Here is a 27,886-nt window from a genome sequence, read left to right on the forward strand (position 1 = left end):
TACAAGGACATAAACCTCCTGTGATGAATTAAGAATGACTTTTATTGCAAGGAAAGGTACTCTCTTTAAAGTTCAGATGCTGATTTATTGTATTTTGACATCTGAGAAATATTTAGTTACAGGAAACAGAGGGAATCTGCAGCCCAATTACCAAGTTCCATTTCTTAATTTTGTATCCTAATTAATTCTTAGGTCATTTCCTACCACTTTGTGTTTTATCTCCTTGTTTAAAAAATTAAAGCAAAAACTTGGAAATGACCTAATGAATGAATTCTATTCACTAGCTAAAACTGCATTTTCATTGCAATATTTTTCTTTTAAATGGTTGTCAATTGAAGCTTAACATATTGACTTCAAGAAAAGCTATGGTTAGGAATTTTTAGGATATTTTTTAAGGTGAGGTTGACAGAGACTATGTTAATTTTTCAATAAGCAATTTTGTTGCTTATTGGCCAATACCTGGTAAAAATGATTTCAGGTTAAAAAATATTTTTTTATAATTTTATGCAGTACCACTTTTGTCAATAGCTTAATTATTTTTATATTTTTCTTGACTCTATGACTGTGCTAAAGGAAAAAGCAAGGAGTTTCTTACCAAGTTGAAGAAAACACAATTTAGAAGGAAAAGTTAGCAGATATCACAAAGAGAATTCAAAGTGGATAAAAAGGATATGATGATATTAATCATAACACCACATGGAAACTAAGTTTAAGCTTGAGTTTATGGGTTGAAGATGTAATAGTTAATGAAAATTCTACACAGTTTCCATTTAAGGACTCTTTTCTGGTAGTGTTACTTACTAACTACATAAGGAAAAACTTTTCAAAGCTGTTTCTCATTATCAGATTTACTTATTTGGGTAGGTTGCAGGTCAGTTATCAAAAGTCATGGAGTTCCTTATGGTAGAATAGACAGGGTCTTGGTCAAAGACATGAGCACAAACCACGTACTAGACTTAGGTATTGCCAGTACACATTCTAAAGATGACATTCTCTTATCTATCTTGCTATTAAGTTAACTTTTGTTCAGTTATGAGATCTCAAGGGAATGGCAAGGCACAAAATGACAGTAGATTGAAACGAGTCTGTTACAGGGGCCAAATGCCAGGATAAATTTAATCTATATATTTAGTTTTAGAAAGGAAAAGGTCAAATTGATCCAGAAAATTACTGCTCCAATGAAAATTAAACACAGATCATTTTGTAGAGGTACAAAAATAAGTATGAAATAACTGATAGGTGGGAATGGATATCCATATTGTCAGAAATCAGAGGATACAGCAGATGCATATCGTTGCCTTAGTTTTACCATAGTATGCATTCACAAGAGCTCCTTCTGGGAAATGAATAAGTAGAGAATTCAGATTTTGGATAAGAGACATAGAGCAAAAGTTGGACATCTGAGAGGTTTACCCCGTCTAGGTAGTTAATCAATCTGTTGCTGCTGCTGCTAAGTCGCTTCAGTCGTGTCCGACTCTGTGCGACCCCATAGACGACAACCCACCAGGCTGAGTCTTCCTCTATTAACTCTACCTGATTTATGGCATGATTTGTTTGCTTCATATTATAAACCCTTTTTTGCAACTACAGAGAAATTTAAAGAGAGAAGAAGGGAAAGAGATCTTTCAAGAGGATCAGTGCTTAGACTCAATAGAGATAAAGGTAGTATCTGGGTAGTGAGATGTCTTGGTATTTATATTTTAACTCTGCATAATACATAATAAATGAAAATAGAATTTTGATCCAACATATGCTTGCATTTGGGCTTCCCTGGTGGCTCAGATGGTAAAGAATCTTACCTGCAATGCAGGACACACAGGTTTGATCCCTGTGTCAGGAAGATCCCCTGAAGAAGGGAATAGCTACCCACTCTAGTATTCTCACCTGGAGAATCTCATGGACAGAGGAGCTGGTGGGCTACAGTCCATGCAGTTGCAAGAGTCAGACATGACTTAGCAACTAAGCCACCATCAGCAACTGTTTACTACATTTCTTTTAACCTCACTCTTAGAGTATACTGAAAAATATCTAGTTAAGTATCTGAAAGTATCTTAATTCAAAGTGAAGCCATAGAAAAAAAAGGTGAAGAAACAGGGCATTTGGGGAAAATGCTGAAAAAAATACATTAAAAATTATGATGAATTGTGAGGTTAAGGACAATTTTGAAAATATAAATCAAACAAGAAAGAACAAGTGTTAGGTTCAGGATATAAGAAAAATGATGATGAGTGAGTAAAAGAAAGAAATTTATGATTGTGTGAGCTATTAAGTACCAGAAAGGCTTAGGGAGGCTATGTGAACTTTGTGGGCAGGGTGACCAAAGCAGTGATGGGGAGAGTTGGAGAAGAATTTTGCCACTGAGTTCCAGGGTGAACTTTGGAGGGCACAAAGTGAAGTTTATGATAGCACTAGCTAATGTCAAATTTCAATCTTTATCAGTGTCTTTTTTTTTTTTCTTTTTCTGAGACGTGAGAAATGTCTAACATTACTCTTACTATTTATAGAAAGAAAATGTAGCTCACAGCTGTCTAGCACATTATGAGGGAAAAATAATGAGGAGATGAGTGGATAAAACATTTGTGGACCAATTTAATAACATGAAATTTTAGAGATAGACCATTTATAATTCCCTATATATCTAGAAAGGTTTTCAAAAGAGCCTGTGGGCAGATTAGTAAGCAAAAGAGGTGACTCATCCAAAGTAATATATATCATCATTTTGGCCAAAAAGCAGTGCATCATTGAGGAAAGTTGATATGACATTGGATGGCAATGACAAAATGGATTGCCTGTTGCAGTGATGTTATTCTGGGGGAAAAGATTTTAATATTAAATGAGACATCTTTTAAGGGACATGCATATTTATACAATGTCTACATGAGCTGAACAATACTTAGGACCAAATCACCTGCAACCAAATTTTATAGTTTTCTAAAACAGCCTGAGAAGTTTTACTTTGCTACCTTCAGCAGTTTGCCCCCAAACATGACATTTAATTAGTGATCATTAAAATAGTGCAGAAGTGTTGACCCATCATTTCCTTTCCTATATATTTAGCTTACTCTCTGGCTGGCCTATCTATGGCAGATTTATCAGAGAACTTTACTTTCTGGATGGTCAAAATCTTAACTGCTGAGAACAACACTTGAATACATTTTATTCAAGTGGTGTCAAGCTGTGGAGAAAGGTAAGTGTTAAGGGTCAGACAGACCTGGGCTTGATTCTCTGTTTTGGCACTTAAGAAGTTTTGTTCCTGAGAAAGTTACTTAACTCTCTCTGAACCTCTTATCCCATTTTTGTTAAGGTCTACTGTGCATTTATAATCCCTATTCTTCAGAAAGATTGTTCAGAAAATTGGACATGATATGACTAAATCACTTAGAGGGTCTAGAAAATAAACAAAATAATGTTTACTTATGTATACAATAAATGTTCATATTGATTTTTTTCTATGTATTTCCCCCTCCCCCAAGATTTTTGAAGTTATCAACAATTTTTCTATACACTGAATCATTTTTACAATGGTGCCCAATTAATCTATTTTCTCTCTCATTAATTTAATTAGAAGCCAATCAACTGTTCATTCTATCCTATGCCACAGGGCAAAGGAAAACATTTAGTTCTTGTCAGTATCATTTCTCAACTGTCATGGTACAAATTCAAATCTACAAAGATATAGCTATTGACATTATTGCCATCTCTGGTCACAAATCCTCAAAGCCAAAAATAATATGTAAAAAAACCCCAAGCATTTCCTATTAATATGCACTTGAAAGGGGCATATGAAGGCAAAGAGAGGGTGAAAGAGATAAAGAGAAAATATATTATAAAAATGGCATGCTGGAAAAAAATAAATATATTATTTGAATATACTGGAGCTATTAATTAACTAATGATAAAGTTATAATTTTATTTTATTTTCCTAGTCAGAAGTAAAAAAAAAAAACAAAGAATATGATGTCATTAAGGTATTTCTGCTTTCTGATGCCAACAACAAATTGAAGTAATCACAACTGATAGGTTAATATGCCTTTTGATAGATGAGTCTACAGTCATTAGTGGTTTTTTTTATCTCTAGCAAAGAAAGATTAATGATTAATTATACTTAAGCACTCTCCAAGACAGAAAGTATGCACCAGCTTAATCATAAAGTAAAATAAAGACAAAGAACATATTACTTGACATTAGGGAGGAGGAGAAGGTCATGTTTTGATAAAAATGATAAATCTATGTGCTACAGTAATAGAAGAATAAACTTGTTTGGCTTTAATTATGAATGAGTTACCATCCAGTTTCATATAAGCTTGAATGAGTTGCTCACGTTCTCTGTAGACAGTTAGTCTGCCAATGCATTGTATGAAGCACTTGATATGTATTATTTTATGTATTCTCACACAAAAAAAAATGGTGTAGTTAATGTAATGATCCTCATTTTGCAAATGAAGAAATGGGGTTGAGAATGTCAAAGACCTTGTTCAAGTACTCACAGTTAGTAAGCACTAATAGCAGGACTTGGAAGATCTTTTTATCATTAAGTGATACTGAAGGCTCCCTATAAGATTTATTTTGTATCTAGTACCAATCCTCTTTAACATGTTCATTGAAGGTCTTTGAGAGATGATGTTAGGATATAATGCTGAAGGGACTGATCATTCTAGCTTTTGCAAAACTGAGGATATAGGCCTTATATAAGCAAGTCAAAAAGGTACACAGACCAAGGGGAGAATGCAAAATATCATCTCCTTTTCATAGTGATGAAGGGTATATAGTGATGTTCTCACAAGAATTCAGTTCAGTTCAGTCGCTCAGTCATGTCCAACTCTTTGCAACCCCATGAACTGCAGCACGCCTGGCCTCCCTGTCCATCACCAAATCCTGGAGTCCACCCAAACCCATGTCCATAGAGTCAGTGATGCCATCAAACCACCTCATCTTCTGTCATCCCCTTCTCTACCTGCCTTCAATCTTTCCAAGCACCAGAGTCTTTTCAAATGAGTCAGCTCTTCTCATCAGGTGGCCAAAGTATTGGAGTTTCAGCTTCAGCATCAGTCCTTCCAATGCACACCCAGGACTGATCTCCTCTAGGATGGACTGGTTGGATCTCCTTGCAGTCCAAGGGACTCTCAATAGTCTTCTCCAACACCACAGCTCAAAAGCATCAATTCGTTGGCACTCAGCTTTCTTTATAGTCCAACTATCACATCCATAGGTGACCACTGGAAAAACCATACCCTTGACAAGATGGACCTTTGTTGGCAAAGGTAATGTCTCTGCTTTTTAATATGCTGTCTAGGTTGGTTATAACTTTCCTTCCAAGGAGGAAGCATCTTTTAATTTCAAGGCTGCAGTAATCATCTGCAGTGATATTGGAGCCCAGAAAAAGTCTGACACTGTTTCCACATCTATTTGTCATGAATTGATGGGACAAGATGCCATGATCTTAGTTTTCTGAATGTAGAGTTTTAAGCCAACTTTTTCACTCTCCTCTTTCACTTTCATCAGGAGGCTTTTTAGTTCCTCTTCACTTTCTGCAATAATGGTGGTGGCATCTGCATATCTGAGGTTATAGATAATTCTCCCGGCAATCTTGATTCTAGCTTGTGCTTCCTCCAGCCCAGCGTTTCTCATGATGTACTCTGCATATAAGTTAAATAAGCAGGGTGACAATATACAGCCTTGACATACTCCTTTTCCTATTTGGAGTCAATCTGTTGTTCCATGTCCAGTTCTAACTGTTGCTTCCTGACCTGCATACAGGTTTCTCAAGAGGCAGGTCAGGTGCTCTGGTATTCCCATGTCTTTCAGAATTTTCCACAGTTTATTGTGATCCACACAGTCAAAGGCTTTGGCATAGTCAATAAAGCAGAAATAGATGTTTTTCTGAAACGCTCTTGCTTTTTTGATGGTCCAGCGGATGTTGGCAATTTGATCTCTGGTTCCTCTGCCTTTTCTAAAACCAGCTTGGACATCTGAAAGTTCATGATTCACACATTGCTGAAGCCTGGCTTGGAGAATTTTGAGCATTACTTTACTAGCGTGTGAGATCAGTGCAATTGTACGGTAGTTTGAGCATTCTTTGGCATTGCCTTTCTTTGGGATTGGAATGAAAACTGACCTTTTCCAGTCCTGTGGCCACCGCTGAGTTTTCCAAATTTGCTGGCATATTGAGTGAAGCACTTTCACAGCATCATCTTTCAGGATTTGAAATAGCTCAACTGGAATTCCATCACCTCCACTAACTTTGTTCATAGTGATGCTTCCTAACGCCCACTTGACTTCACATTCCAGGATGTCTGGCTCTAGGTGAGTGATCACACCATCGTGATTTTCTGGGTCATGAAGATATTTTTTGTACCGTTCTTCTGTGTATTCTTGCCACCTCTTCTTAATATTGTCTGCTTCTGTTAGGTCCCTACGTTTTCTGTCCTTTATTGAGCCCATCTTTGCATGAAATATTCCAAGAATTGGCTCAAATAAATTGTTCCAGATAATATTCCATAGTAATCACTGGACTGAATCTACAGAGCATGTATGTAATATGCACACACAGCTGTGATTGTTTTACAGAAATATTAATATTTTATAATATCAGTCTTTATTGAACATGAAGGTGAAGCAGCAACTTGAAGATATAGGTGCTGCTAAGCAAAGTATTATAATAATAATAATATCTACATGATAGGTAGAGAGAATGTAAACAAACAGAAAGATATTTAAAAAATGATGGTATATACAGCATTTTACTTCTCAGTTGGGATGAGTTTACAAATATTCTTTAAGATTAAAATCCAGTTAGCTTAAAACAAATTTAGTTAAACAGGTTTAGGGCAGGTGGAAATGAAAGCCAAGTTTTTTTTTTGAAAAATGCCGAGGCTATATGACAGCATTCACATACTAATTTGTTTAAAGCAAATTTATATTTTAAGAGAAAGAAAGAAAACAAGAAAACATGGGATTAATCTATCATAGTTCAGACAACTTTCACCAGTAGACAATGGAGGTAAAATCCCCAGCAAGTAGAAATACTGTCATTGCACTGTAACATCTTTTAAAAAATCATCAAAGAATTCAAAAACTATAGGGAACATTTTAATAAATTTTACATATGATAAGTTAAGGGTGACTTTCTTACAACATAGGGAAGGAATACATTAAATTAGGTAGCATTGTTCAAGAAGCAGAAGTTTGCCCAAAGCTTCATGTCTGGAAATATTTCAGTTCAAACTTATAATGGTAGGAAGTAGAGTTGGTAATAGAAAAGGAAAAGAGGAACATGCTTTAGAGAAATATCTGAGTTAAGAGAATACTTTAGAAAGTGAATGTAGTTTTCAAATTTGCATATACTTACAGTAATATAAGCAATATGTGTATATGTGTGTGTGTGTATGTATGTGTATATATATATATATAAACCCCATGAGATCTAATGTATTAAAAACACAAATGAAGTGTTTTTAATACTTCATTTGTGTGTTTAATACTTCAGTGTGTTTCAGTCCAGTTCAAAAACACATTTGAAGTGTCAAATTAAGCGCCGTCTTTATATAGTGTGTGCATGCTAAGTCACTTCAGTCGTGTCAGACTCTGAGATCCTGTTGACTGTAGCCCACCAGGATCCTACATCCATGGGATTCTCCAGGCAAGAATACTGGAGTGGGTTACTGCGTCCTCCTCCAGGGAATCTTCCTGACTCAGAGATCGAATCCTTGTCTCTTATGTATTCTACATTGGCAGGCGAGTTCTTTACGACTAGCACCACCTGGGAAGGCCCTATATACAGTAGGGTAATCCTACTGTATTGAAACTGAAGCTCCAATACTTTGGCCACCTGATGCGAAGAGCCATCTCATTGGAAAAAACCTTGAGGCTGGGAAAGATTGATGGCAGGAGGAGAAGGGGGTCGATAGAGGATGAGATGGTTAGATGGCATCACAGACTCAATGGACATGAGTTTGAGTCAACTCCAGAATATAGTGAAGGACAGGAGAGCCTTGGATGCTGCAGTCCATGAGGCTGCAAAGAGTTCGACATGACTCAGGGGCTGAACAACAACAACATTCCTGATGTTATATAATTGAGACTGGTATTCTGGGGTACTGTACTGCATTTCCCTTGAAAGTTAGTTCACATTGTTAATTTTCTTATCTCATATTTGCTTCCCACCACACATGGAACATAAAGTAATTCATGTTTCAATTATCATAAAGGCTAAGGAAAGTTTATACCATTATTAGCTTTATAAAAAGGATGGTATTCTGATGCTAAGAATAACTGTCAGCAGTTTTCTCAAGAGCCTGAGCCCCAAAGAGATCTCTGATGATGCTCCAATTCACTTTTGAGACATATTTGTTTACATATATACATACACACTCAAAAATATTCGAACTGTAAAAAAATATATATGAGGGCAATGAAATAAAAGTAGGGAGGAGAAAAGTTATGTGATAGAGACTAGGAGGGTTTGAATCATTCAAATAGTTGTATCGTTTCTCCAGTTTGACCTCAGTAAGAAATATAGTTAATAGATCTTGGGTACTTTAACACATTGTTTGGTTCATTCACAGCTTGGACGAATCCAGGCTTAGTTTCTCACAATCTTTCTACATAAGGTCGTTCTCTTATTCAGCAAGTCAGTGTCAGAAAACAAGCAGTCAAGCTTAATCTGATCCCCTTATCTGTACTTAGATTACAGAACCCATCCCCTTTTTCTCAATCTGTCCTGAAAATGAACCTTCATATTTAGACTGTCGTGTTTATGGTCCAGGTTGGGGTATGTGTGTGTGTGTGTGTGTGTGTGTGTGTGTGTGTATAAAACTATAATATATAATACAATATATAACTATTATATATATATATATATATATAGTTGTGTATTTTCTTTTGTAATACAGGAGAAAAGTAAGAGTGGAAAATATAAGTGCTTTTAGGACAGATATGTTGTGCTCAGTCAGTCGTGCCTGACTTTTTGTGGTCCCATGGACTGTAGCCTGCCAGGCTCCTCTGTCCATGGAAATTTCCAGGCAAGAATACTGGATGGGTTGCCATTTCCTTCTCCAAGGAATCTGATCTTCCCAACCCAGGGATTGAATCCACGTCTCTTGCATCCCCTGCATTGGCAAACAGATTCTTTACCACTAGCGCAAACTGGGAAGCCCTTAGGACAGATGTGCTGCGTGATAAGACATTTCAGTTATGTCAGACTTACTGTGTGAACCTATGGACCACAAGGTTCCTCTGTCCAAGGGACTCCAGGCAAGAATACTGGAGTGGGTTGCTATGCCCTCCTCCTGGGAATCTTCCCAACCCAGAACCTGCATCTCTTAAGTCTCCTGCATTGGCAAGCAGGTTCTTCATCACTAATGCCACCATACTGATCCCTATTAAAATAATAGCTTCCTTAGAGGGTGTAAATTTTGACAGAGTGCAGAGGGTAACCCTTCCACACATAGATGAGAAGCGATAAGTAAGTAGTCCTAACTGGCCCATGCAAGGAGAAAAAGGGTGTCAAGGAGACAGAAACTTCTGTGTTGTGTAGGATATTATTTTGATGAAAAATAAAAAAGAATAAAACTGGGAAAAGACTGGAGGCAAATCTTCAGTTAATGTCTCCTAAAGGAACAATGAAGCAAATTTTAGCATAAGATTGAAAGGATACAGACAAGGAGAAAAACAAACAAAAACCAGTGAGTTTCCCTGGTGGTTCAGACAGTAAAGAATTTGCCTGCAATGCAGGAGACCAGAGTTCAATCCCTGTGTCAGAAAGATACCCTGGAGAAGGGACTGCCTACCCACTCCAGTATTTTTTGCCTGGAGAATTCCATAGACAGAGGAGCCCAGTGGGCTGCAGTTCATGGAGTCGCAAAGAGCTGGACATGACTGACAGACTAACACTTTCACACTTTCACTTTAATAAGAAAGGTAGAAGAATATCTGTTTTTCCCCTTTATTATCTCTTCAATAGGAATTTATTTTACTTAATTTTAAGTGCATAATGAAATATCTCTACTCAATAAACGTTAGTAAATAAGGAAGTTGAAAAAGTGCAGTGCAAATACATAAATACATACTTTGTATAAGGAAACACTGGTAAAACTTGAAATTCTAAACTATTTATAATAAATCTATATATAACATAGATTAACATGATTCAGTAATATCTTTCCTCTATCAGGAATATTTTTAACCAACCTCAGCATTGTGTACCAAAATTTTGTTGTTGTTGTTGTTTTTAAGCTATGGGAACTATAAGAAGTTTGTCAACATGCTTTTCTCCCTTAGAAGGTAAATTTTTCTCCTCATGTTCCACCTCTGTTAGGAAAAGAAAAAAAGAAAAACCTCATAAATCAAGCTTTAATCAAGCTGAAAAATCCCAATTTTATTTCTTTATGTCCCCAGGGTGTTCCAGGACATTTCACAGAATCATTCATTTTCTAAACTTGTGATATAAACATTTTTATTTAGTTCTATTCCTTTTTCATTTAGAATCACCAACTTCTCCCTGTTCCATTTCTAAACTTCATATGCTTTTTCAACATCCTATAAGTAGAAATATTTTGAACTCAGCAATCAAGTTGGCACAATCATGACTGTGAGGGATTAGTAATCCTTCAATTCAATAGGCAGATTTATGTTCAAACAGCCAAGAAGATATTAATCAGACACTTCTTTAATTTTGCTCCAAGACTGGTGAAATTCTTAAGACTTCACTTGGCAAAAGGGAAATTTATAGGGGGATAAAGGCCTATGGGTCTTTCCTCTTTACTAAACAAGATATATACACATTTACTGAATGAATAGCCATATAGCATAACAAGAAAAACAAATTATTTTTCACGTGGTCTGCTGCTTTCCCAGACATATTTGCAAATGAAAAGAATTCTCCAGTAGAAAATATCAGGTATATCACTCCATGCTCTTGTAAGGAGATGCATAATGTTTTTCTTTTTAAGTAAATGTGCAATATTTACCTTGGCCAATGGCTTATTATTGTTATTTTACAGAAAAATTGTCACCCCTTTCGATATGGTGAACAATTTCCTCAGATAACAATATTTCCGTTTGACTACCCTTTCTTTAAATTCACATTAAGGCACTGGACATTGAACTCTCAATTTATTAATTTATAGCGTTACTAAAGATCTTCATTATGAAATAGTGAGAAATATGGATTAAGCTAGTAAATAAATCAAAGATATGTTCATCACATGTTTTTCTGAAAACACTTGCCATAATGCCTAAATTATCCATTAATTGATAAGATTGATTTGATAATGTCATTTGAAAATTTATTTTTTCATATGAGATAAAACTATGACTGTGGCAAGAATTGAAATCAATTTTGAAGGATAAGAGTGATACGTATCAATTCTGTTTATCACTTCAAAACTGTTAAACTAAAAGTTCTTTAATAATTATAACAAAAACTGATTTGATAGCAGTAAATCTTATCTGATCTTATCCAGGCTCATTAATTGCAAAGTGCTAGGGGAAATGTTCCAGCACTTCAAAATCACTGAGGATGGTGACTGCAGCCACAAAATCAAAAGACACTTGCTTCTTGGAAGAAAAGTTATGACAAACCTAGACAGCGTGTTAAAAAGCAGAGACATCATTTTGCAGACAAAGGTCCATATAATCAAAGCTATGGTTCTTCCAATAGTCATGTATGGGTGTGAGAGTTGGACCATAGAGAAAGCTAAGTGCTGAAAATTTGATGCTTTCAAACTGTGGTGCTGGAGAAAACTCTTGAGAGTCCCTTGGACAGCAAGGAGGTCAAATCAGTCAACCCCAAAGGAAATCAGTCCTGAATATTCATTGGAAAGACTGATGCTGAAGCTTAAGCTCCAATACTTCTGCCACCTGATGGGAAGAGCCGACTCATTAAAAAAGACCCTGGTGTTGGGAAAGATTGAGGGCAGGAGAAGGGGATGACAGAGGATACAATGGTTGGGTGGCACATCTGCTCAATGGACATAAGTTTGATAAAACTCTGGGACATAGTGAAGGACAAGGAAGACTGACATGCTGTAGTCCATGGGGTCATGAAGAGTCAGACGTGACTTAGTGACTGAACAACAATAACAGGGGGTTATGTAAAATGGCGCAACTGCTTAGAAAACAGTTGGGCAGTTCCTTGAAATCCTAACCAAAGAGTTACCATAGACCCAGCAATTCCACTCATAGGCATATACCCAATATAAATGAAAACATATATCCACATAAAAATGCATACATGAGTGTTTATAGCAGCTTGCTCATAATAGCCAAAAAGTGGAAACAACACAGGTGCCTGCAACTGATCAGTGGTTAAACAAGAGGTGGTATTTGCATACAACGGAATATTATTCAGCCCTAAAATAAGTGGAGTATTGATACATGCTATAACATGGATAATCCTTGAAAACTCTATGCTAAGTGAAACGAGCCAGACCACATATTGTATGATTCCATCTATATTAAAAAAATAAAGGACAATAAAGACAGAAAGTAGATTATAAAACCCAGCAGTCTGATTGCATGGTCTTAACTACTTTACAATGCTGCCTTCCACTTTATTAAATTTTCAAGCTCACATTTCAGAATATTCCAAAATCATTTGATTTAATAAATGCACTTAAAAAAGTCACTCTTTCCATCGTGCTTTAGCTCTCTATACACGCACTGTGAGATGATGCCTCAGTTTTATGGCATATAGTTACAAAGATACTAACTATGGCTTTAATTAAACATTCTCCTTTCTTTTGTGTATCATCTTTTAAACATTCCTCTACTAATTTCATCCTAGTTGAATAAATTAGTTCTCAGGAGAAACTCATCTTAATTCCATATTTCGAAAACCCAGTCTCTCCAAGACATTTTAGTTGGTTCTCTAAAAATGTTTTAACATGAAGCACAGCATTCTGATGAATTAAATATAGTCATATATAACCCCAAAATAGCTCCTAGTATTATCATGCTAACTACCATCTACTTATCTTGGAAGGGTTGTGGTCATCAAAGGCTGTTGCACTTTCCAGTGATGTGTCTCTCTTTCATGAGAAGTCACTGATTCAACTCAGTGAAGCACAATGAAAAGGTAACATTCTTTTGCTTTCCAAAGCACTGGTAAATGGACAAGTATCTGTGTATCTGTGTGAATGTGTTCATGCTTCAGAGAAATAGAGAATTATGTTAGGATGGCTTCATCTAGCAGATGGTATGTGAAATCAGCTTCATGGATGATGAAATTTCTAAAGATTCTGATTTGTAATCCATTGCTTTAACACCAATAATTTATATTAAGGGAAGAGGTTTCCCACAACAAAATTTTATAATGATCCATATTTCAAGGGATACCCTTAAAGAGAAGCACAGACAAGCAATAGATGTTACTAATGCAATGCCATGAATAAAGGCCTTAGCGAATTTCTGCTAAGCTTTCCATTAAGAAGCTGGACTGGTCATAGTCTTAGGCACCCCCTCATCTTTCAGGAGTGTGGAGGTTCCTTGAAAGTTTTTGACTCTACTATGTACACACTCAAAAATAAAGAACACAATGTAGAGTTTCAGGGAAATTTTTTATGCTGCTTCAAATTATTTCTTAGAAAATACAGGGAAATCCTATCCTGATTCTGTTCTCTGTTACTAAGATGCTTCAACGCAGAAATGCACTGAATTAAGACCAACTTTCAGACTCATTTCCTTCAGTTAACTTGTCTGTGCCTCGTTTTGTCCGTACATGGACTAATAATGCTAACAGCCAACAATAGCAATGACAGATAACATAAATTTGGAAAACACTATTCCAGGCACTGTGCTTAGTCGCTTGTTTAAAAACACATTATTGCATCAAGGTAAGTATAATCACATCCACTTCACAGTTGAAAACGATTAGGTTAATAACTAATGAATACAATATTCAAATCAGAACTCACTCTTCCAAAGCTGCACTTCCCTTTCCAACTTAGCATTGCCTATTTTAATGCTGCCTATTTGCCACCCCCCACCCAACCATCCCCAGCTCCAGTGGTAGAGTGGTAAAGAATCCACCTGCCAATACATGAAACACAAGGGCACAGGCTTGATGCCTGGGTCGGAAAGATCCCCTGGAGAAAGAAATGGCAACCCATTCCAATATTCTTGCCTGGGAAATCCCATGGACAGAGGAGCCTGGTGGGCTACAGTCCATAGGGTCTCAAAGTCGAACACGATTGAGTGATTGAGCACACACACACATTTGACCCCTTAACTAACAAAGAATGGGATTTTGAACTTTAAGAGTCTCTGTTGTCCCTTTTGACAATAGTAACAGCCAGCAACACGTTCTAATGATGCTCTACAAATGACTCTACCTGGGGTCAGTATAGTTACTGGAATTCCTAGAATCACACAGTTGCCATAGGAATGCCTTTCAGGCCTGGATCACAGACGGTAGCAATTTTCAGGTATGTTCATATCTCTTGAATAGGTCACAGGGATGTGTACTGGGCACATGTAAAGACACAGCGTCCAGTGAGAAATTGGAATCACTACAGGCCTGTCTTTTCTAGTGCTAAACTTCATCTGGGAAAACTGACCTGCAGCACCTCCCAGCACATTCCGTGCTGCTGTCTGCAGTCTGAACATTCAGCAACTTTAAAAGGTATTGCTAAACGTGCACTTCTTAGAGATAAACAATTAAGATAATTGAAAGCCTAAGAATGAATTTCCATAATTTAAGAATATCTTTCATGCCCAGTAATTGAAAAACAGAGTGAATCTGATTTGTTTGGGAAAGTTGTACTTTAAAATTGAGAGATGAATTAGGATAACATGCACTGAATTTCTTAACAATGTTATAAAAGGCATAAGAGGGAGAATTCTATTAAGAAAACTTGCACCTTCCAGGCTGCTGAAGAGATAGTCTCTTAATCCAGGGAGGCATTGTTAAAAATATTTAGTCCAATTTACTGCAATCCCTGAATCACTGCAGGGTGATAAGTTAGGTTGCTGTCACAGCATAGTTACCTTTTCAAGGCCTCTTCAGGACAATTTAGTACCTTGAAAATTGACAGTAATGCACTAAATGCCCTCAGGTTGCATCTTCATGGTTAAGCAAAGTAGAGATTTGAGGCGATTATTATATCAGGATAATTCAGAAAAAAATTCCTTTCCCCAAATTTATACTGAGAGGTTAATACACTATTTAAAAGGTTCATGGAGGATTCAAGTCAATGTATGGCAAAACCAATACAATACTGTAAAATAAAATAATAAATTAAAAATAAAATAAAATTCTAAAAGAAAAGGTTCAGAAACTGTCATTTGTAAGATTGATGTCTTTTTATTTAATTCTTTTAACCATGTTGATACACCTCAAGTATTCATCTTATTGCCAAGTTGTTATTCAGCAACAGGGGAAAACATGTTTTATTTGCTATCACTAAAATAATGAAATAATCAACTGAGAACAACTCTATAGACAAGATCTTATAGCCTAGTGGTGGTTCTTATTAATTAAATATTTTAATGTTGTTCTCAATACACTGTAAATTCCAATTGCATCAACATTTAGCTCATTTTGAAGCAAGAAATTAGTTAATTTCACCAATCCTTAACTTCTATACATAGTTTACTTTCACACAGCATGACAATGACAACATTACAAATTAAAAAGTCTGGAAAGAAAACATACTGTTTCATTATTAAGTATCCTCTAGTTTTGGTTTATTTTTTTTTTAATCAGTGAAATTAGTTTATATTTGTTTAACAAGATATTTATGGCTTTTCTTTAACTGTTCATTTTATTAAGACAGAACCTCAGACATGGAAATTAGTTTTAACCAGGGGCTCAAATACTGAGACCATATGGGTGACCCTGACTGAACATCAAGGATGTTGACTTTATTTCCCCTTAAAATTAGTTTAACATCTCTCTTCTGTTATGAAGAGCTACACAAATAGGGCTTTCTCTACAGGTATCTATTTTTCCATTAAGAGTCTTTTTAAAAGACTAACTTCCACCTCTACACATATTTCAACAGACTTTCCACATAACTGCACTTGAACTCAATTCTCCCAGAATACAAAGTACTCTATTTTAGTTAAAGAAATGCCCAACAGTGCACCTCTGGGCAGTTATCAGACTGCAGTTGATCTTTTATTACAAATAATTAAATCTCTCCACCAAGGTCTCAAAGAGTATCATACACCATTTCATATATCTTAACATAGAGCAGAGCAGGCATTCAGTACTAGAACCAAGTAAGAAGTGTTAAATTTCAAGCTTCTGATCACATCACATGGTGACCAAAGCTTGTGTCATTTTCTCATGTTATCCAACTGAGCATCTCACACTTCTTGTCCTCTCAGTGGAGACAAAAGTTTCTAGTTCATGTTCTAAGCACAGGAAGTTGAGAGAGACAAACTCCAGTGAAAACACATCAATCTCAATTCAACTCAGTTAAAAAAAAAAAAAGCAAACTTAAATTATCTGTTTTGAGGGGACAAAGGGAAAGGAAGGCATGGGGTTAAGAGTCAAAACTGTGACAAAGACCAGCTGCTATACATGGCATGTTGTAGTTCTGGAAACTATCTGTTATATGATATTTTAAAATAAAGTGGCTTTTGTAGATTTTTTTTCTCTTTTGGTATTGTAAACATATGCTGTTTAATAGTACCCGAATTTAACACTTTCTTTTTTTCCAAACAAAGCAAAATTGAAAGCCTTTAAGGCAAACGAACTCCTAAAGAAAAAAGAAAGTCACTTGTTATAAAACTGTGAGGATCTCAAGCAAGACCCCACTTAAGATTCGTCAGCATAAATTTGAGAGCTTTTGTCCTCTGTTCCTCCGACTGAGTTTTGATGGAATAGGAGCCACCACTACCTCCTGTGTCTTCAATTTTGCCTTTCTCCACATCCAACCTGTAAGGAAGGCAACAACGTGTCTCGCCTTTCTCAACATCTTCTTTGAACTGCTGCACACGGTCCAGGAAAGCCACCATTGCATGGTCAATCTTGTTGTCCCAGAAAAACCGCAGCTCCCCTGAACAGTACAACGGCAGCTCCTTAGATTTGTCTGTCAGAGACTCCAGATATGAATGGTTTCCATAGGAATCAAGTCGATACTTCTAAAATTTCAGACCCATCTTATTGACCAGGGTGTGGAGCAGCAACACTGTCTGGCCCCAAGCAGCATTAATCTCATTCCATTCCACAGGAACACTGGGCAGTGAACCCAGTCTAAAGTTATTGATTGTACCAAACTGTCCACTATGCCAAATATGGAAGGTTGCATTAAAGACGTTGGTTTTCTTCAGCTTGTCCAGCTGCATCTGGGCATAATGCATCTGGTTTTCTACACTCTTCAGCTCATCATCCAGTTCTAGCTGTTGTCTTTTAAATTTACTGTAATCCCTTTGATACTGAGCTTCCTCCTGATCCAACCTCTCAACCTCAGCTTGGACCTTCTCGAGATTTTCCGCCACTATCTTCCAGTTCTTTTCCATGTCTTCCAGCTCTTGGATCAGCCTCTCTAATGCCAGCTCCTTTACCTCTAATCCAAGCTGTTTGCTGCCATCTTCATTCATTTGCTCTAAGATCTCCAAACAGCATTTGTAGTTCTGACATTCATTTTCTTTTTTTTTTTTTTAATTTTTTTTTTTTATTAGCTGCAGGCTAATTACTTCACAACATTTCAGTGGGTTTTGTCATACATTGATATGGATCAGCCATAGAGTTACACGTATTCCCCATCCCGATCCCCCCCTCCCACCTCCCTCTCCACCCAATTCCTCTGGGTCTTCCCAGTGCACCAGGCCCGAGCACTTGTCTCCTGCATCCCACCTGGGCTGGTGATCTGTTTCACCATAGATAATATACATGCTGTTCTTTCGAAACATCCCACCCTCACCTTCTCCCACAGAGTTCAAAAGTCTGTTCTGTACTTCTGTGTCTCTTTTTCTGTTTTGCATATAGGGTTATCGTTACCATCTTTCTAAATTCCATATATATGTGTTAGTATGTTGTAATATTCTTTATCTTTCTGGCTTACTTCACTCTGTATAATGGGCTCCAGTTTCATCCATCTCATTAGAACTGATTCAAATGAATTCTTTTTAATGGCTGAGTAATATTCCATGGTGTATATGTACCACAGCTTCCTTATCCATTCATCTGCTGATGGGCATCTAGGTTGCTTCCACGCTGACATTCATTTTCAATGATGTTGAGCTGAGTGTCCAGCTGGTCTAAGAGAGTATCTGTGCATTCCTCACACAGAGGGTGATCCACATCTGTCTGGCCAGACATGATGCCAAAAAGGTCCCCAGTGACCTTTAGTCTTCGGCTGAGGTTCTCCATGGTGCCGCCATTGGATGCCTCCCCGATCCGAGTGAAGCTGTTGGCACTTTCTGTGGACATCATCCTGGCTGGGGGGATCAATCTGCGAGAGACACCATCCTGGCAAATTTCAATAAATGGCTCCTCTCCTGAGTTAGCCTCTTCCTCCTGGGTCTCTCCTGGTTTCAGCTGGGCTGTGGCAAGTAATGGAGTTGTGAGCTCCTGGATGGTGACATGGTCCAGGATCTTGACGCTTGTGTCCAGTTTCAGAGGCTGGCTGCAGTGCTGACACATGAAGCTCATCTGCATGGTGCTGCTGGATGTCTTAGACCTCTCCATCCCTCGGGACCGGGAGCCCGCCACCCTGATCCAGTCTGCCATGGGGGTACCGCGGCCTCCGGTCTGTCTGCGAATGGGACTTCCAAGACTGCCATTGCCCAGCCTTCAGCTACTTCCCTCCTCTAGTTTTTAAAGTGAGATTCTGGCTAAATCTCTGTTCACTCTTACATCGTGGGATATTTCATGGTGAGTCTCAAATAAAGGCTCGAATGAGAAAGTGACTTAATAAGAAAATTTACAGGTTTATCTCAAAGATCAATACTTTTTTTTCCGCTACTAGTGTTTCCACACGTTGCACAGAAAAGCTTTTATAAATTTGATGTTTTTCTGGCCAAACAATTCTTTACCCAGTAGTGAGGATGGAAACTAACAGCTATTAAGCATATCCTATATTCTAGGATCTAGAATAGAAACTGGGTCAATTAACTTCCAACCCAGCCCCATGTTTGTTTGTTTGTTTGTTTTTTTCCCATATGCCATTGCTGCCTTTTGAAATGCAGAAGATATAAACAGGAAAAATATTACTGAAGTAATATTGCTTTTATAGTGAATGACTAGGAAGCTGTCATAGATAAGTATGTAAACTGCTCTCAAATAATACTTATCTAAAAGAAAAGGAGAATCTGAAGCAGAAACTATTTTGCAGAATTAAAATCAGAATATGTCTCAAAAAAGAAAAAGTAAATATTTCTTGCCACTGTTAATAGCATTTTCTTTTTATTTGATCTTTTGGTCCTTAAGAATCACAATATCCAGATTCCCAAGTTATAATTTATTTGAAGAAACTCTATGCCTAGTGATAGACTGTCAATCACAATAGGTCTTACATGTGGGCAAATCTGATATACTCATTCTCCCCACTCCTACCCAACACTCAATATGCACAGCACAATTTCCATCCCGTCATTTCAGATAAGAAGAAAATCTGACAATTTATTACAGCCCTCCTGCACCGGATAATGGTCCAATTGATGGTATGTGACAGAGCAGCTTAACTTCAAGAGCTTCTGCCACTTTCTACAACTGCTTTTACTTTTGCTTTCCTCAGCTTCACCTTAGTAAAAGATTTCCTTCCTGCTGTTTTAATTTTGATATGTCTTATTTCTTGGGAAATTGCTATGAAAGTAAGTAAAAATAGGTGGCTGTGAAGTTTTTTTTCCCAATATGTACATCAACTTTTGCCCAACATAATCATGGAAGCAGAGCAGTGTCTAACAACAGACACATTTTTTTTTCTAATCAATTAGAATAAATGGGCACTATCTCATCTTGACAAAACTTTACTTTTTTTGATTTTATGATCTATTGAGTCAGAAGAAAAATGCTTTAAAAGTTCATTGTTTTGATCTTAATGTTGAATAAAATCAGGTGTTCTTCAGGCAATTTAAAAATATGTTCTGTTTCAACTTATTTGTATATACATTTTTTTTTTCCTGGCACCTGTTAAAGTTTCAGCTAAATTTCTGTCCCAAATGCCATTTTTAATTTTGCTATCATTTTAGTATTTTATTCTTATGTTGATTTATGATAATGAGCTTTATGTTAGTCTTAGCTTTACTTCTGTCTGCAAAATATACATAAAATGTTATACATTCTGAGAAGACTGTATACATTGGAGGTCCTGCGATGCAATGTTAATATTCTTGTTTCTTTTGCAATGTCTCTTCCCCCTTTTGTTTCTTTTCAATCCGCAGGCTTTGGGGATCATGATAACTCATAGCAGTGCTTTCCTCCAGTAAAGGCTGTTGTTGCAGCCCTGCCTCTTCACTGCTACTCCAACACCAGTAAAACATCAGTTTACACATGAAAGTTTTTCTTTTAGTTGCAAATCAAATATTTAATATCCATATGGAAACCTAGATGATTCAGAAGTTAGCATCACACATTTTGATCTCAAATGAATAAAATATCAATTTCTAAAGAAATTTTTGTCACTTAAAAAAATCTGTATTTCTTATTGCAAGAAACTGAACTAGAGTCAGCTCTCACCAATCTGGCCCAACAGAGGGCAGTAACAAGGATAACCCATAAGACATTAATATTTCATCTTGGAATGCATTTTTGACAAGGCATGCTTTGCAACTGAGTGTTTTCTGATTAGGAGCAGTCAATTCAAAGTGATTCAAAGACGTTATAAAAGTCCAACTCTGAAACAGCTGAAAAGCTGCTCTGATTTGCACATTCAGAACTGCCCTCCATCCCACCTCATATTCATAGTCTCAATTTTCTGCTGAAATGCTCCCTATATCTCTCAGGTTTCTACATTGTCACATGTTTCTGTCACTATTTCTAACAGTTGGTAGGATCTCTCTTTAGCTCAGCCCTGACGGATAAACAAAGGCTTTTAGCCATTTTTCCTCAAGGGAAAATGAACAGAAATATATTTACCCTCTCCATTTATTTTCTACCTTTACAGAGGAGGATACAAATTGATGTTGTAAAAAAGGAAACCAAAAGGAAGAACAAATCATATGCTTTTTATAGATTAAGATTTTTTTAAATTAAACACTATTAATTAGAGAGATCTACAAAGGGATCCTGATTGCTGGAATCAAAGTCACTTGAATGATAAATTTGGGGGATAAGTATATAAAAAAGTGGAATGCAGCCACTTTCAGAATTTTACAACTTAGTTAGATTTTAAGTCTAATTCTCCTTCTAAGTACCAGTTACAAGAAAAGTCTTTTAAGCCACAGAATTCTTCATAAATAAATAACCTCCATAAAAATTCAATAGCTTCATTAGAAATGTGTTACAAAGCAAATACACTGAGTAGCTGGATTCACAACTGAAGAAAATTATACACGTTACAGTGACCAGACCTACCATTATAAAAGCAAAAGGAAGATTGGAATTACTTCTTCTCCGATGGTATTTCTAAAATGCATTATTCATAGTGATGGCAGTAACTATCCACTGGTTTTCAAACACCATAGAGTGAGAGATACTTGCATTTATTTATTTTTTAATTAATTAATTAATTTTAATTGGAGTCTAATTACTTTACAATAATGTGGTGGTTTTTGCCATACATTGACATGAATCAACCACGGGTGCACATGTGTCCCCCGATCCTGAACTCCCCTCCTACCTCCCTCCTCATCCCATTCCTCTGGGTTATCCCAGTGCACTCGCTTTGAGTGCCCTGTTTCATTCACTGAACTTGGACAGGTCATCTATTTTCACGTACAGCAATATACATGTTTCAATGCTATTCTCTCAAATCATCCCACCCTCACCTTCTCCCACAGAGTCCAAAAGTCTGTTCTATATATCTGTGTCTCTTTTGCTATCTTACACATAGGGTCATCGTTACCATCTTTCTAAATTCCATATGTATGTGTTAATATACTGTATTGGTGTTTATCTTTCTGTCTCACTTCACTCTGTATAATAGACTCCAGTTTCATCCATCTCATTAGAACTGACTCAAATGTGTTCTTTTTAATAGCTGAGTAATATTCTATTGTGTATATGTACCTCAACTATCTTACCCATTCTTCTGCCAATGGACATCTAGGTGTCTTCCATGTCCTAGCTATTGTACACAGTACTGCGATGAACTTTGGGTGACCCTTGCCTCTTTCAATTCTGGTTTCCTCAGTGTGTATGCCCAGCAGCGGGATTACTGGTTCATATGGCAGTTCTATTTCCAGTTTTTTAAGGAATCGCCACACTGTTCTCCATAGTGGCTATACTAGTTTGCATTCCCACCAATAGTGTAAGAGGGTTCCCTTTACTCCACACCCTCTCCAGCATTTATTGTTTGTAGATTTTTTGATAGCAGCCATTCTGACCCACTTATGATGGTACCTCATTGTGGTTTTGATTTGCATTTCTCGGATAATGAGTGATGCTGAACATCTTTTCTTGTGTTTGTTAGCCATCTGTATGTCTTCTTTGGAGAAATATCTGTTTAGTTCTCCTTCCTCCCCCTTCTCTTTTCTACCTTCATTCTTTTTATTCTTTTTTTTTTTTAATCCAGAGCTTAGATTGGGGCAAAAATTACAACCAAAATTGTATAAATGTAGAATCAGGTATTTGATTACTTTATTATATTTATTTGTATACTCTAAAGAGCAATAAAGAGAAATAAATCTAAATTACGTGGCAATGAAAATGAGTAAATTTTTCCTCGATGTAAATAACCATAAATACTTAGACAGACCTCTGAGAGAGATTCACAGAACCTCTAAATTCTGAATTTAAAAATAGTTCTTCATTGTATTGGAGTGATTTAAACTTAATGAAAGAAGATAAGATATAGAAAAGGCTAGAAGGAAACAGTATATTTAGGGAGAATTTGGGGGGCAGTAAAACAATATAAGTGTTTGTGGACTTCTTTTCAGGAATATTAAAAAGGAATTACCCAGAAAAAATGTTGTCTTTTCCACTCCTCAAGTTACCTCTAGAATATAACCAAGATATTTTCAATTTTGCTATAATATCTCATTTATTCCTGATGTACAATATACATGAAAAAATTACTCAATTTTACAGAGGCTGCTTTTGTTCAAGTTAAAAACTTTGTCTTCTACTGGGATTCACAATCACTACTTCATGTTTATATTTTTCATTTTATATTTGAAACTTGTATTTTATGTATATGTGTGATATTTACTTTTACGCATTTTATGACTAAAATGCTATATATTGCATAAGTATACAGTACACTTAAAATTTGCAACGCTTTCACATCACTATATTGTTTGATTGTTTTAGTACATTATAAGACTCACTGTGTAACTAACAGGCTTGAAGTTTCATTCTTGTGTCATGGTGTTTATTTTTAACAAACTGGGCAGCAGAATATTTGAGGAAAATAAACTCTATTGCAATAATGTAGCAGATTTGTTTTAAACTATCACATTGGTATATTTAGTGATAATCTAAAACATTCTGTTAGTGAACCACAGGTGTCTCTAAAAAGTGGGTAATTTGGCATACCATATGTGATACCATGATGTCCCAATAGGGTAAAATCTTTGCTATAGAAACTTTGCAACTTAGCATTATGCTTTTGTTACTTTTGTAGGTAGGCTAATTTTATTCAATTTAAGACAAACTAAACTATCTCTTTTAAAGAGCATGCACTCATAAAAATAACTTTAAAAGAGAGCAAAGGAAAACTCTCAGGACATGCCTAATTGTCGACATCTGAAATAATGGTCTAATTTATGGAAGTACCATACTCCATAAAAATGCTTGGTATACTATGCAGTTTAAACCAACAAGAAGTGTCTTTATACATTGACAAAATAATGAATTTAAAAATGAAAAAAAGACATTTTTACCACAAAACAAATAAGGCAGACTTTTGTCATCATGTAGACACTGCTCTTAAGTGATCAATATCTGCATGGAACATCCAAGTGCATAGCAATCTTTACAAAACATGTCAAATAAAATTTTGACAACTTGAAATGTTGACATATTTTGCAAAAAACAAGACATTTGTCTAGCCCTATGGATATATATTTATTTCTATCTCTATATAGCTGTCTCATTCCAATATAAACAAGATCTTTCTCTATTATGATAAATAATGATCTGAAACTAGGCAATATCAAAAGTTTTAATGATTGATCAAATAGTAATTAAAATATTTACCATTTTTATAATTATTAAATATACATAAACATTTCAATTAAAAGTTTGTACTTTGACAGATTCATCTTTTGAGTGTAGAATCTGAGTGTCTAAATCCTAATGAATATCTGACATTAGTGCTATATTTTTTTAAAATGGTAGTTTGCAGTTAACTTATGCTCTGTACTTTAAAAGTTAGTATCAATTCAACAAGCACTTATTGATTGCCTACTGCTACATGCAAGGCATTGGGCTATATGTGAAGAATAAAACATTAAATGCAGAATGATCCCTATCTTTCTGAAGCTTCCAGTCTAGTGAGGGATATGCAACATTTTTAAAAAAACAATATTTCAATTGAGTGTGATAAATGTTGTAATAGTAACAAAGACTCTCCTTAACCCAACTTTAGTCAGGTTCCTATAAACCCTTTTCTCAATCTGGCCTAATCCCTGTGCTTTGCCTTCAGGTTTGCATAGCTAAACTCTAGCAAGGATTTTCCAACCTCTAATCTGATCCCCCTAGTCCTTCTTCAGCAAGGAAGACAAACAATGCCTTCAAAATTAGAAAGACAGGTAAATACAGTAAATAGCAACTTATCAAAGCAGAAACCCACAAGCAAGAACATATTGCCAACAAAGGTCCATCTAGTTAAAGGTATGGTTTTTCCAGTAGTCATGTATGGATGTGAGAGTTGGACTATAAAGAAAGCTGAGCATCGAAGAATTGATGCTTTTGAACCGTAGTGTTGGAGAAGACTCTTGACGTCTCCCTTGAGCTGCAATGAGATCCAACCAGTCCATCCTAAAGGAAATCAGTCCTGAATATTCATTGGAAGGAGTGATGCTGAAGCTAAACTCCAATACTTTGGCCACCCGATGTGAAGAACTACTCATTGGAAAAGACCCTGATGCTGGGAAAGATTTAAGATGGGAGAAGGGGACGACAGAGGATGAGATGTTTGGATGGCATCACTGACTCAATGGACATGGGTTTGAGTAAGCTCCAGGAGTTGGTGATGGACAGGGAAGCCTGGCATGCTGCAGTACATGGGGTTACAAAGAGTCAGACACGACTGAGTGGCTGAACTGACTGACTGACTGACTGAAGGACTATAATGAATAAATTAGAAACACTTTCAAGAACAGATGGCCAGTGTAAGCAAAGAGATGGAAGGGATGAAAAAGAAACACTAGAAACCAAAAACACTGAAACAGAAATGAAGAAGGCTTTGAATGGGCTTGATAGTAGACTAGACATAGCTGAGGAAAGAATATCTGAGTTTATTTTATCTGCTGTGACAGGGGTCCATAGAGGGTATAGTGAGGTCACAGAGGAGAGAGTGTTTAATTTTATTGCGGGAGGGTCATGGAAAGCATTGCAAAAAGAATTGAGTCTTGAACTGTGGTTTGAAAGATGAGAAGTGCTTTGACGTGAACATTCCGACAAGGTTTATAAACCAGCAAGGAAGCCAGGTGAATTATTTAGTGAACTTTTAAATTATTTGGATTGCATAAAGCATTGGGATTGAGGGTTAAGTGGAGAAATGAGCATGGAAACATAGATAAGATTCATATCATAGAAAAAGTGTTAGGCTAAGCAATTTGTGCTAGTTGATTAAAGAGAATAACAACCAGAAAAAAGAGCTGCATTAATACATACAATTTTTGTACAAATATTACAAGAAATGAAGTGTTAGTTGCTCAGTCATGTCCGACTCTTTGTGATCCCATGGACTGTAGCCCATCAGGCTCCTCTGTCTGTGCAATTCTCCAGGCAAGAATGCTGGAGTGGGTAGTCATTTCTTTCTCTAGGGGATATTCCCAGCGATCAAACCCAGATCTGTATTGTAGGCAGATTCTTTACCATCTGAGCCACCAGGGAAGCCCAAATATTACAAGAAACTTACTATTAAAATACAGTGTGATATAATAAGAAAAGGACTAGGATAGACTCTGACAGATCAGAGTTTAAATATCAACCCTTTTATTTAATAACTATGTGACCACAGGTGAGTTACTTAACATCTTTGAATCTCAGTTTACACATGAACAACTTAAATTTCTTAGATCCTGTGGACATAACACCAATGCAATGGTATTTTTGTATCTGACAGAGTCATCAACTGTAGAATGACACCTTGTAGTTTATATATACAATTATAAAATGAGAACCCAGCAAGGCAAATGATTATGTTCATTTTCAGTGACAATACAGGTGAACCATGCCCAAGTATGATGTATTGACTGATGTTTCAGGTTAGAGGAAAAAAAGGTCCTACCATTATTTAGGGCCTGAGTATTATTCCAGAAAGAGGGCATATCTGTAGACTAATGTGTTTTCTTCAATATCTTGTGTAAATTCAGTATTGTCAATGAGAATGGATGGATTACTTGGTTCTGGCCTATAAAATTCACTAGAGAAAACAAGGTAAGTTAAAAAAAAATAAATGTCAACCTCTGTCTACTAAAATGAAGTGAAAGGTGAACTGTTTATACATATGGCATGATGGCTGCACTAATATATACTTCACTTTTCATAGGATAAACTGACAGTGGCACTTAATACTCCTAATAAGGGATAAGTGTTCTGATCTGTGAAACTGCTTGGCAGTTCATGTGGGAACTGATATCCTATTGAAAGGCCAGTACAAAATAACATCTCTTGAATCACAAATGACATGAAAAGGATTTAAAAGGACTATATTTGCATGATCTTCAGGTTATTTTACAATAACAGGTTCTGGACAATTTACAACTCTTTACTATTTCTTGTCCAATACTTGGACCCTCTTTTTCTTTAAGGAAATTATTGGATTTTGTGAGTTTAAGGTGTGGCTTTCCAACTGCCTTTAGACTAGATGAATGGGTAAAATAGCAAAATGGATTATTTTTATAGGATTGTGTGTTTTTTAAGCATGTTTCTCATTTTTTTCCCATTGTATTTCTTAGTCTTGTGAAAGGAAAGAAAATAATCTTTTTGTAAAATGTTGTCAAACAGTGCTATAAAAATCGAGGGGACAAACTTTATGAGGTTTTATTGTTTTAGTTCACTAGGTGATATGCAGAATCTAAGTATTGAATAAAAGTTTCCCATCTTTTTTGGTTGTAAAAATGGATTTTGTAAAGGAAATTAACGTACTACTGCCTTACTGACTTCTAATGAGACCAAAATAGACAGAAGTGTGAACTGCCCTATTTATTACCTTGGAATTCTAATGTTAACATTTATTTATGACAGTTTTGAAGTTCTTGCTGAAATAAGACTTTAGAGGTTTTTGTTTTTAAAGTAAACTTGCAATCAAAAATAAAATATCTCACTTAACTGTATTACACTGTATTTTACTCACTTCACACTTCACAATATATTTTAGAAATGTATGTTTCACATGATTCTGATTTTAAAAGAAGAAAATATTATAAATCAATTATTAGCTCACATTTAGAGAAATCACACTATTTAATATCAAATGTTGGCCTATCAAATGTGTTTTCTAAAGATGTTTGCAAATTCTAGAACTTTTTCTTAGCTCTAAATTATCACTTGGTAATGTGGTAGATAAGTAAAAAAAAAAATACTAGTAACCTTTTGAGGAAATGAAAGAAGAGAATATTATAAGAAACAGAAACAGAAAGATTAATAATTATTTTCTGATCCTCT

The 27,886-nt window shown here is 36.1% G+C and overlaps 1 protein-coding gene and 1 pseudogene across 6 annotated transcripts in view; both read right to left on the reverse strand.

Annotated features, from left to right (window-relative positions):
• The window catches only part of PCDH11X (protocadherin 11 X-linked), a 904,836-nt gene that overhangs the window by 102,500 nt on the left and 774,450 nt on the right, over window positions 1–27,886 (reverse strand). The window lies entirely within an intron of this gene.
• On the reverse strand, window positions 16,721–18,637 carry LOC133051680 (beclin-1-like; annotated as a pseudogene).

Source organism: Dama dama, chromosome X, assembly GCF_033118175.1.
Source record: "Dama dama isolate Ldn47 chromosome X, ASM3311817v1, whole genome shotgun sequence".
NCBI lineage: Eukaryota > Metazoa > Chordata > Mammalia > Artiodactyla > Cervidae > Dama > Dama dama.